The sequence below is a fragment of the Bos indicus genome, chromosome 5 (genome assembly GCF_029378745.1).
Source record: "Bos indicus isolate NIAB-ARS_2022 breed Sahiwal x Tharparkar chromosome 5, NIAB-ARS_B.indTharparkar_mat_pri_1.0, whole genome shotgun sequence".
Taxonomy (NCBI): domain Eukaryota; kingdom Metazoa; phylum Chordata; class Mammalia; order Artiodactyla; family Bovidae; genus Bos; species Bos indicus.
Genome location: NC_091764.1, coordinates 18,991,518 through 19,002,300, shown reverse-complemented (window position 1 = coordinate 19,002,300; position 10,783 = coordinate 18,991,518). Strand labels below are relative to the sequence as shown.

Genomic DNA, 10,783 nt, shown 5'->3' with positions numbered 1-10,783 from the left:
CTGAGGAGGCTGTACACATAACTGAGGAAAGAAGGGAAGCAAAAAGCAAGGGAGAAAGGGAAAGATAGGCCCAACTGTACGCAGAGTTCCAGAGAACAGCAAGAAGAGATAAGAAGGCCTTCTTAAATAAACAGTGCAAAGAAATAAAGGAAAACAATAGAATGGGAAAGACTAGAGATCTCTTCAAGAAAATCTGAGATATCAGGGAACATTTCATGCAAGGATGGGCACAATAAAGGACAGAAATAGTAAGGACCTAACAGAAGCAGAAGATATTAAGAAGCAGTGGCAATAATATACAGAAGAACTATATAAAAAAAAGGTCTTATTGATCCAGATAATCATGCTGGTGTGGTCATTCATCTAGAGCCAGACATCCTAGACTATGAAGTCAAGTGGGCCTTAGAAAGCACCACCACGAACAAAGCTAGTGGAGGTGATGGAATTAAAGCTGAGCTATTTCAAACCCTAAAAGATGATGCTGTTAAAGCACTGCACTTAATATGTCAGCAAATACCGAGAACTCAGCAGTGGCCACAGGACCAGAAAATATCAGTTTTCATTCCAATGCCAAAGAACAGCAATACCAAAGAATGTTCCAGCTACCAAATAATTGTTCTCATTTCATATACTAGCAAAGTTATGTTCAAAATCCTTCAAGCTAGGCTTTAGCAGTATGTGAACTAAGAACTTCCAGATGTACAAACTGGGTTTAAAAAAGACAGAAAAACCAGAGATCAAATTGCCAACATTCGTTGGATCATGGAGAAAGCAAGGGAATTCCAGAAAAACATCTACTTCTGCTTCATTGACTATGGATCACAACACACTGGAAAATTCTTAAAGAGATGGGAATACCAGACCACCTTATTTATCTCCTGAGAAACCTGTATGCAGGTCAAGAAGCAACAGTTAGAACCAAACATGGAACAATGGACTAGTTTCAAATAGGGAAAAAAGTATGTCAAGGCTGTATATTGGCACCCTGCTTATTTGACTTCTATGCAGAGTACATCATGCGAAATGCTGGGCTGGATGAATCACAAACTGGAATCAAGATTGCCAGGAGAAATATCAACAACCTTAGATATGCAGATGACACCATTCTAATGGCAGAAAATGAAGAGGAACTAAAGAGCCTCTTGATGAGGGTGAAAGAGGAGAGTGAAAAAGCTGGCTTAAAACTCAATATTCAAAAAACTAAGATCATGGCATCTGGTCCCATCACTTCATGGCAAATAGAAGGTGCAAAAGTGGAAGCAGTGACAGATTTTATTTTCTTGGGCTCCAAAATCACTGTGGATGGTGACTGCAGCCATGAAACTGAAAGATGCTTGCTCCTTGGAAGAAAAGCTATGACCAACCTAGACAGCATATTAAACAGCAGAGACATCATTTTGCCAACAAAGATGTATATAGTCATGTATGGATGTGAGAGTTGGTCCATAAAGAAGACTGAGCACCAAAGAATTGATGCTTTCAAATTGTGGTGCTAGAGAAGACTCTTGAGAGTCCCTTGGACTGTAAGGAGATCAAACCCGTCAATCCTAAAGGAAATCAACTTTGAATATTCATTGGAAGGACTGATGCTGAAGTACCAATACTTTGATTACTTGATGTGAAGGGCAGACTCATTGGAAAAGATCATGATGCTGGGGAAGCTTGAAGGCAAAAGAAGGGGGCAACAGACGATGAGATGGTTAGATAGCATCACTGACTCAATGGAAATGAATTTAAGCAAACTCTGGGGTATAGCAGAGGACAGGAGCCTGGCGTGATGCAGTCTCGTGATGCAGTCTACGGGGTCACAGAGAGTCAGACACAACTTAGCAACTAAACAACATTAACAACAACACTGGATCACTGCAACAGAAGTTGGGCGACTTTTCAAACTAGCAGCTACAATTTGTAATCAGGCCCAGGGGTGCAGTTTCTGCTATTGCCCAGGCTACCTGACTGCCTTCTTCAGTCAAGCAGAAGAGAGGCAAAACTGGAAAGTCTAGGCTGCTTCGATGTTAGATTCACCTTTGGTGTTAGACACAGCTTCACCCATAATTAGAGTGAAAGTTTTTTGGGGGGGTGCCAATTTCATCTGTAAAATAAGAATAGCAATAGTCTCCTCAGTGAGAATAAGTAAAACATATAAACTCTACTATTCATAACTATGCCCATAAACTATGGTCCATAGGCCAAATCTGGTTTGCTGATTGTTTTACAAATAAAATTTTACTGAAGCACAAGGACATCTATTTATTATATATTATCTATGTGTCTTCATAACATAGGCAGAACTGAATAGACTCAAATATTTACTTTCTGGCCTTTTATAAACAAAGTTTGCTGCTCCCTGTAGTAGAACACAGCCCTGCACATGGAAGAGAATTGTAATTATCTTCTTTTTCACCATTCTCTCTTTCAGTGGGTGAAAGTGGAAAAGAAAGAATGGAGAAGAATTGGCAAAAGAGAGACTAGGGTGGGTAATTGTCTCTTTCCATTTAATGGAAACTCAAATTGGAATTGACCTTGAGTCTGGGACTGAGACCTAATAGTGACTTGAAGAAGTAAAAAAATTTTTTTCTGTATTGACAACTGTCACTGGTCCAAAAATTTTTTCTTTCCTCTTGGAAAGCACTATATGTCACCATTGAAGTTAATAGTTCATTCTTGATTACAGTTATCATTGGCAGAGACCATGAAAATCTTCCATCAGAGAGTAGCACTGCCATTCCAGGCAGATTTTGCCTGTGTTGGTATTGATTTCAATTAAAACAAGTTATCTCAGTCACTGGGCTTCCTGTTGGCTGCACTCATTGCCCAGTGATGCAAATGGAAAGCCTGTTTCAAACCTATGCTATCTGGTTACTTACAACAAGGCCCAGGCAGCTGGGTGTATAAACAAACCTCAAGGACCAATCATTGTAGAAGGAAATGATCTTCATTTGCCCTCCATGATGTCATCCATGTTAGGCCTGACAGAGTTTTAACAGTTATTGACTGTGAGACCAGGCCAGTCAAATCTTACGAATTCATCTTATTCCTCTTCAGGGCAGGTAGTCAAGCGTATCCCAAAACGTTTGATTTGGTTCAACTCCTTGTGTACATTTCCTTTCTGTCTCTCCTTTTCCCCCTGCCTCCTCCTGTGGGAGGGGTTTGTGTGTTTTCATAAAGCATAGCATGATGGTGTTCTGCGTCTGTGTTTTTATTCTGTGGCTGAGCTTTTCTCTTCTACCTGTTAGCTTATAAGTAACCTAATCCAGGGATGAAACTCCTTCATTGCACATAATGACTCAGCAGTTTGTGTCAGCATGGTTCTTTATAGTAGCAAAACAGACCATTCTTTCCAAAGATACATGGCACATGAGGCAAAATGTATAGCACATGTTGTAATCTGTGCTTTAGTAAATTCACATATTTGAATTGTTGCCTTTAAGGCTTGTGTACTAGATCAAGTCACCTAGCTAAAAAGTGGGCCTAAGTCACTGTGGAACAGATTGACTGTTCCCTCCCCCTCCCAACCCCCAAACTCTTCATTTGGACATGTAGCTAGATAATATTCCCCAGCCTTCTTTACAGTTAGATGCAGGCTTTTCCTATCCTTTCCTTTGTGGGTTTAGCACTGATAATTGAAAGCTAATTCACTCTTTCTTCATGCTACTTATAACGTCCCAGCAGAGAGTCCCCTCTCTGATAAATACTCTTGCCCTTTCTCTCACCCTTTCTTTTGCATTTGGTGCTAAGAATGGTGTAGGGGGTTATTCAAAGATAAAAAGAGTTTCTATCCAATTTCACAAATGCAATTGTCTTCTGATTTGGTGATATTTAGAACCTGGGAGCATGAGCCTACCTTCCCAGTCTGTGCTCCACGCTGCCTCTATCCTCATTCTAGAAAAGCCATCAGCAAACTTAAAACCCATGATTGCTCTACAAGAGTTTAAGCAAGTCCCGTCCCATCTGTCACTGGCAGTTGGAAAGCAGAGGGGAAATGGAGCTGAACCAAGGAAGGAAAATGGTAGGAGAGAGGGAATAGGATGAAGAAGAAAGAGGAAAACCTGAAGAGTGCCTGGACTAAAAGCATGCAATCTTATTTTCAAGATGTCCATTTAATGCCATTTTTTTTCTTATTGTGTGGTAGAAGCTAATGCCACTTTCTGAGGATACAATAGTATGATATTTTTTAAAAGTAATTCTTTAGGAATGAATAATTTTGTTAAATTTATGACACAGGCTTGTATAACCAATATACAGTTTTTAAAAAAGGATGGTTTAATGTGGAAAATGTTTTTCTGGTAAGTATCATGCCCTATCCTAATGTGGTTATCTTTTATTTATTTTTAAAATTTTTATTATTTGAAAGATAAGTGCTTTACAATGTTGTGTCGGCTTCTGCTGTACAACAATATGAATCAGTCATAATTATATCTGTATCCCCGTCCCTCCTGAGCCTCCCTCCCCCTCCCATCCGACCTCTCTAGGGTTTGTTAAGGCACTGGGGCTGCACATGAGCAGTAGCTGCAACATTAGAAAGATGGCGGTTCCAGAAAGTCACCTAGAAAGAAGAAGGCATATCAGGCCCTCAAAGCTACCCAAGAAAAGCAGTTGCTTTTGCAAGAAAGAAGCAGAGGAAACGAAAAGAGCTCAAGTTTAGGCATCAGGGTTCCTAAATGATTCCTGGTAGCAACTGCATAACAGAGTGTGACTTAGACAGTTAGAAGTGAAACTCCGTGGCTTGGAAGTCCCAGATAAACATTTCTTGACCTTTATTCTAGGCATCCAAAGGGTTAATGGGGTGAATTAACTAGTGCTGAGGATCATTGCAAGACTTTGCCTGAATAAGATTTTCAGTGGTATCTTTGTGGAAGTAACCTTTCCTACCATAAACTCACTTTGGAATAGTGGAACTTCATGTGACCTGTGTGTGTGTGTGTGTGTGTGTGTGTGCTCAATTGTGTCCAACTCTTTGTGACCCCATGGACTGTAGCTCTCCAGGCTCCGCTGTCCATGAGATTCTCCAGGCAAGAATACTGGAGTGGGTTGCATTCCCTTCTCCAGGGGATCTTCCTGACCCAGGGATCAAACCCAGGTCTTCTGCATTGCAGCAGGATTCTTTACTGTTTGAGCCACCAGAGAAACCCTTATGTGACCTGGGGATTTCCAAATCTAAAGTCTGTTCGGGAACTTAACTTGGAACACAGACAAGCCAAGGTCAAGAATAAAAGTGTCCCTCTGACAGACAGAATGATTGAACAGCACTGGGGGAAGTTTGGTGTCATTTGCTTGGAAGATTTCATTCATAAAATTGCCTTGCTAGGGAAGAATTTTCAGGTGATCTCAGGGTTCTTGTGCCTTTTCCAACTCTCAGTGGCCCACTGTGCTACCAAGAATAGAGTGGGCTTCCTCAAGGAGGTGGGCTCACCTGGTTATGGAGGCAAACACAGCACTCAGCTCACTGGGCAGGTGAGCTAAACCCAGAATCTCTGAAAGCACAGTGCATTGGAAGCGTGCGTTTTCGTTTCATGTTATGTTACCCAATATCTTTAAATGTTGCATGCGTGCTTGGTCGCTCAGTCATGTCCGGCTCTTTGTGACCCCATGGACTAAGCCTGGCAGGCTCCTCTGTCTGTGGAATTTTCCAGGCAAGAATGCTGGAGTGAGTTGCCATTTCCTCCCTTAGGGGATCTTCCTGATCCAGGAATCAAAGCTGCATCTCAAGTAGCTCCTGCATGATCAGGCAGATTCTTTACCATTGGGCTACCTGGGAAGCCCATCTTCAAAGGTTATTTACTGTTATATTCTCAGAAACTGAAGGGGAAGTGTCAGGGAAAAGATGGTGATATACACAGCAGGCCCTTTTTATCCTACCTCAGTTCCAAGGAAAAATTCCTGTGTGTTTTCCCCACTGGCCACCATCCACTCTGAAACCAGCCAAGGACTCATGCCATGGAGGAGGGAGTCCTGTTTTGTCACATCTTCTTTCCTGGAGTTTAATGTTTGTGAATGAATACCCAAGTATGAATACAAGACAGCAATAGACCAAGCCCAAGGGTGTTTTTCAACTTGGGGATTCCCAGGGCCTTGTTTTGGGAGGAACTTGAAATACAACTAGAAAGAAGTACATACACACACACACACACACACACACACAAATTACAGTAATTAACCTGGAGCAAATATTCAGGAAGGCTGAAGTGAAGTCTGTGAAATCATGAAGGGTGTAGCTTCAAAATGAACAATAGCTCAGTTTCATAAATATTGAGTTTATGAATTTCAACCCATGTACTAAGCCCCGAGAATACAAAGAAAATAGTCTTGCAGTTTAGTAGGGACTCATACAGTAATTTATGTAGAACAGAGGTGGTGATGGAAATGCTAGAGGGCTTCCTAGATGATGTGAAGGATGTAGTAAATCTTGAATGAGTAGAGTTTGATCCTCAGAAGAAAACATTGCAGTCAGAAGACAGAAAGAGCATCTGAGGAACTATGAACATTGTTCAGAATTGATAGAGCTTAAAACGTGAAGTGGGCTTCCCTGTGGCTCAGACAGTAAAGAATCTACCTGCAATGTGGGAGACCTGAGTTCGATCCCTGGGTCAGGAAGATCTCCTGGAGAAGGGAATGGCTACCCACTCCAGTATTCTTGCCTGGGAAATCCCATAGAGAGAGAAGCCTGGCGGACTGCAGTTAACAGGGTTGCAAAGAGTCTAGTCAAGGCTATGGTTTTTCCAGTGGTCATGTATGGATGTGAGAGTTGGACTATAAAGAAAGCTGAGCACCAAAAAATTGATGGTTTTGAACTGTGGTGTTGGAGAAGACTCTTGAGAGTCCCTGGACTGCAAGGAGATCCAACCAGTCCATCTTAAAAGGAGATCAGTCTGGTTGTTCACTGGAAGGACTGATGTTGAAGCTGAAACTCTTTGGCCACCTGATGGGAAGAGCTGACTCATTTGAAAAGACTGTGATGCTGGGAAAGATTGAGGGCAGGAGGATAAGGGGATGACAGGGGATGAGATGGTTGGATGGCATCACCGACTCAACGGACATGGGTTTGGTAGACTCTGGGAGTTGGTGATAGACAGGGAGGCCTGGCGTGCTGCGGTTCATGGGGTTGCAAAGAGTTGGACACAACTGAGTGACTGAACTGAATTGAAAGAGTCTGACACGATTGAGCAACTAACACACGTGAAACGTGAAGCTGAGAGTGATGGGCAATGAAAGCTGGAAAGTAAGAACCCCTTGCGACTTTTAGATGGCATTTAGGATTTTTAAGGATTATATCACCCCACGGAAAGGCCCAAATTCAAGTGGTGTTGAGAAAACTGAATAGCTACATGTAAAAGAATAAAATTAGAGTATTTTCTAATACCATATAAAAAATGAACTCAAAATGGATTAAAGACCTAAATATAAGACCAGATACTATAAAACTCCTAGAGGAAAACATAGGCAGGATGCTCTTTGACATAAATTTCAGCAATATATTTTTGGATCTGCTCTTAGAGTAATGGAAATAAAAGCAAAAATAAACAAATGGGACCTGATTAAACTTAAAAGCTTTTACATGGCAAAAGAAACAATAAACAAAACAAAAAGGCTACAGAATGGGAGAAAACATTTGCAAATGATGCAACTAACAAGGGATTAATTTTCAAAATAGTCAAACACCTCATACAGCTCAATAAAAAAAAAAATTAAAAAATGGGGAAAAGACTTAAACAGACATTTCTTCAAAGAAGATATAGAGATGGCCAACAGGCACATGAAAAGATGCTCAACATCACTGATTTTTGGAGAAATGCATATCAAAACCACAATGAGGTATCAATTCACACCAGTCAGAATGGCCATCATCAAAAAATCTACAAATAATAAATACTAGAGAGGGTGTGGAGGAAAGGGAACCCTCTTACACTATTGATGGGAATGTAAATTGGTGCAGTCACTAGAGAACAGTATGAAGTTTCCTTAAAAAACTAAAAAAAAAAAAAAAAAAAAATAGAGTTACCATATGATCCAGCAATCCCACTCCTTAGTATATATCTGGAGAAAACTCTAAGCTGACAAGATACATGCACCCCAGGGTTCACAGCAGTACCATTTACAATAGCCAGTTCATGGAAGCAACTGCAATGTCCACAGATAGATGAGTGGGTAAGGAAGATGTATGTATTCCAATATATAATGCAATATTACTCATAAAAAAAGACTGAAATAATGCCATTTGCAGCAACATGGATGGGCCTAGAGATTTTCATACCAAGTGGAAGAAGTCAGACAGAGAAAGACAAAATTATATGAGATCACTTATATGTGGAATATAAAAGAATAATAATACAAATGAACCCATTTATAAAACAGAAATTGAGTCACAGATACAGAAAACAAATTTATGGTTACCAAAAGGGAAAGAGGGAGAGGGATAAATTTGTAATTTGGGATTAACAGATATACAATTACTATTTATAAAATAGATAAACCACAAGAATCTACTGTATAGCACAGGGAACTATGCTTAATATCCTGTAATAACCCATAATGGAGAAGAAACAGAATATATTCATATATATATGTAACAGAATCACTTTTCTGTAAACTTGAAACATTGCCAACAACTATACTTCAAAAAAATTACAATTTAAAAAGTGAATAAGATCAATAAAAACAATATTTCAGATAAAACCCTAGAAGATTAATGATAAATTACCTACATGTTCAAGGGCATTTTTGATGCCATTCTCAGCATATGGTATTTCCTGTATTCTTACATATGAATGGTATGAGTCTTACACATTTAAGTACTTAACTGTGTGTGCAATATTTGTACATCAGAAAACACAAGAGTTGTATCAGAGTGGCATATATTTAAGTATTCAATACAGGGCAAAGAACCAATTTCCAATGAATTTAAAGAAGGGAGAAAACCTTTGTAGGTTGAGTGGCCTCCCTGTTGGTCTTCCTCGCTGTTTTTACTCCTTTTCGCCTCTTCCCTCTCTTTCTTTCCTTTCACAGTTATGTAATGGTCTCTGTGTGCCAGGATGTATGACAAAAACTGGGAATATAGTGGTTAGCAGTGATAGATGGCTACCAAACAATTCCCCACACCCTCCAAAAAATATAAGTTCTCAAGAAAGCGTATTCTGTAAAATGGAATTAACAAGGCTGAATGGCATAATGGAAATCTTCCTGGAGAGTTTGTTAAACTGCCACCTGAAGCATAATGAGAAGACAGAATGGATCCCTGAAGGAGGAGTAGGTGTGGACAGATGGTGAGGAGCAGGGGAGGACATGTGAGCCTCACTAAACGAAGTGATGAAAGACAGGAAAACTCCTGAAGGATGGCACAGAGGATTCGTGTGATGCATCATGAGAACATTTGTGGCTGCAGCATTCCTTCTTGGATCAATCTGTATGAAAACCTTTCTGACACCATTAAAACCCACCCTTTCTTCATATCCTACTTTTTATTTTAGGGATTTCTACAGGATTATAAACATATTTTTCCTTTTCTCACATTCCTTTATCAGGTAATTTAATTTAGACCACATTCATTTGGAACTTATTTTGACACAATTTAGCTCAAATAGATTGCTGTATATAGTCATGTATGGATATGAGAATTGTACCATAAAGAAGGCTGAGCACCAAAGAATTAATGCTTTTGAATTCTGGTGCTGGAGAAGACTCTTGAGCGTCCCTAGGACTATAAGGAGATCAAGCCAGTCAATTCTTAAGCAAATCAACCCTGAATATTCATTGGGAGGACTGATGCTGAGGCTGAAATTCAAATACTTTGGCACCTGATGTGAAGAGCTGACTCACTGGAAAAGACCCTGATGCTGGGAAAGATTGAAGTCAAGAGAAGGTGGCAGCAGAGGATGAGATGGTTAGATATCATCACCTACTCAATGGACGTGAATTTGAGCAAACTCCAGGAGATATTGGAGGATGGAAGAGCCTGGCATGCTGCAGTCCATGGGGTTGTAAAGATTAGCAACTGAACAGCAGCAAAACAACATACTTGGAAGAAACACACATGCATTTCTTTCCACCTCTTCTGTATTTTATCTTTTCATTCAGATATATCTCATACCAAATTCAGCTGCACTGAAGCTCCTGAGACAACTTTGACCTTTCTAATATGACAACTTCCATGGTAACCCTTTCTGATCATCAGTGAAAGTACAGCTGGAAGACGGTTTCTTACTGAATGCCTTGGCTAGCTGGAGCCAAGGATTTGGACATAACCTTGTTACTACTGCTGGCAGCTGTCCAGGCACAAAACATCTTGATGCTGAGGTCTCTCCTCTTCTATATTTAACAGATGGGATTGTTGAACTTCCTTCGATGCTCACTAGCCAATGAGCAGGAAGCGGACACCATAGGCCTGGGGTGATTCATAACAGCTATTCTAAGGTTGCAGGAATCTTCTCTGCTTTTCACTTGCCCAAACCCAAGACACAGCAAGTTTGTTGGGTAAAGTCACACAGCCAAGAGGACTGATGCAGAACTCAGAAACCTCAGGCCGGCACTCAGAGCTGCTCAGGAATCTTGTTAGGTTTCTCACTCTCTGTGAGATGACTATACCATTCATCTTTTGCCTCAAGCCTCCCACACATCCTCCTCTCAAGGATGACCCAGACTCATACTTCATTGAGAAAACAGAAGTCATTGAACATGAACTCATCTTCCCACCACAAAACCTGCCAGAGCAGTGCATCTGCATCCCAATTCTCCTTCCTCCACCATGATGGAAGTGCTTCTCCTCTGCCAAGAAGGGGTATTTCTCCAC

General features: G+C 40.5%; 1 pseudogene; it reads left to right on the top strand.

The window, feature by feature from the left end:
- Positions 1 to 3,834: 3,834 nt before the first annotated feature.
- Positions 3,835 to 5,463, top strand: LOC109558335 (large ribosomal subunit protein uL30-like; annotated as a pseudogene).
- The last annotated feature ends 5,320 nt before the right edge of the window (positions 5,464 to 10,783 follow it).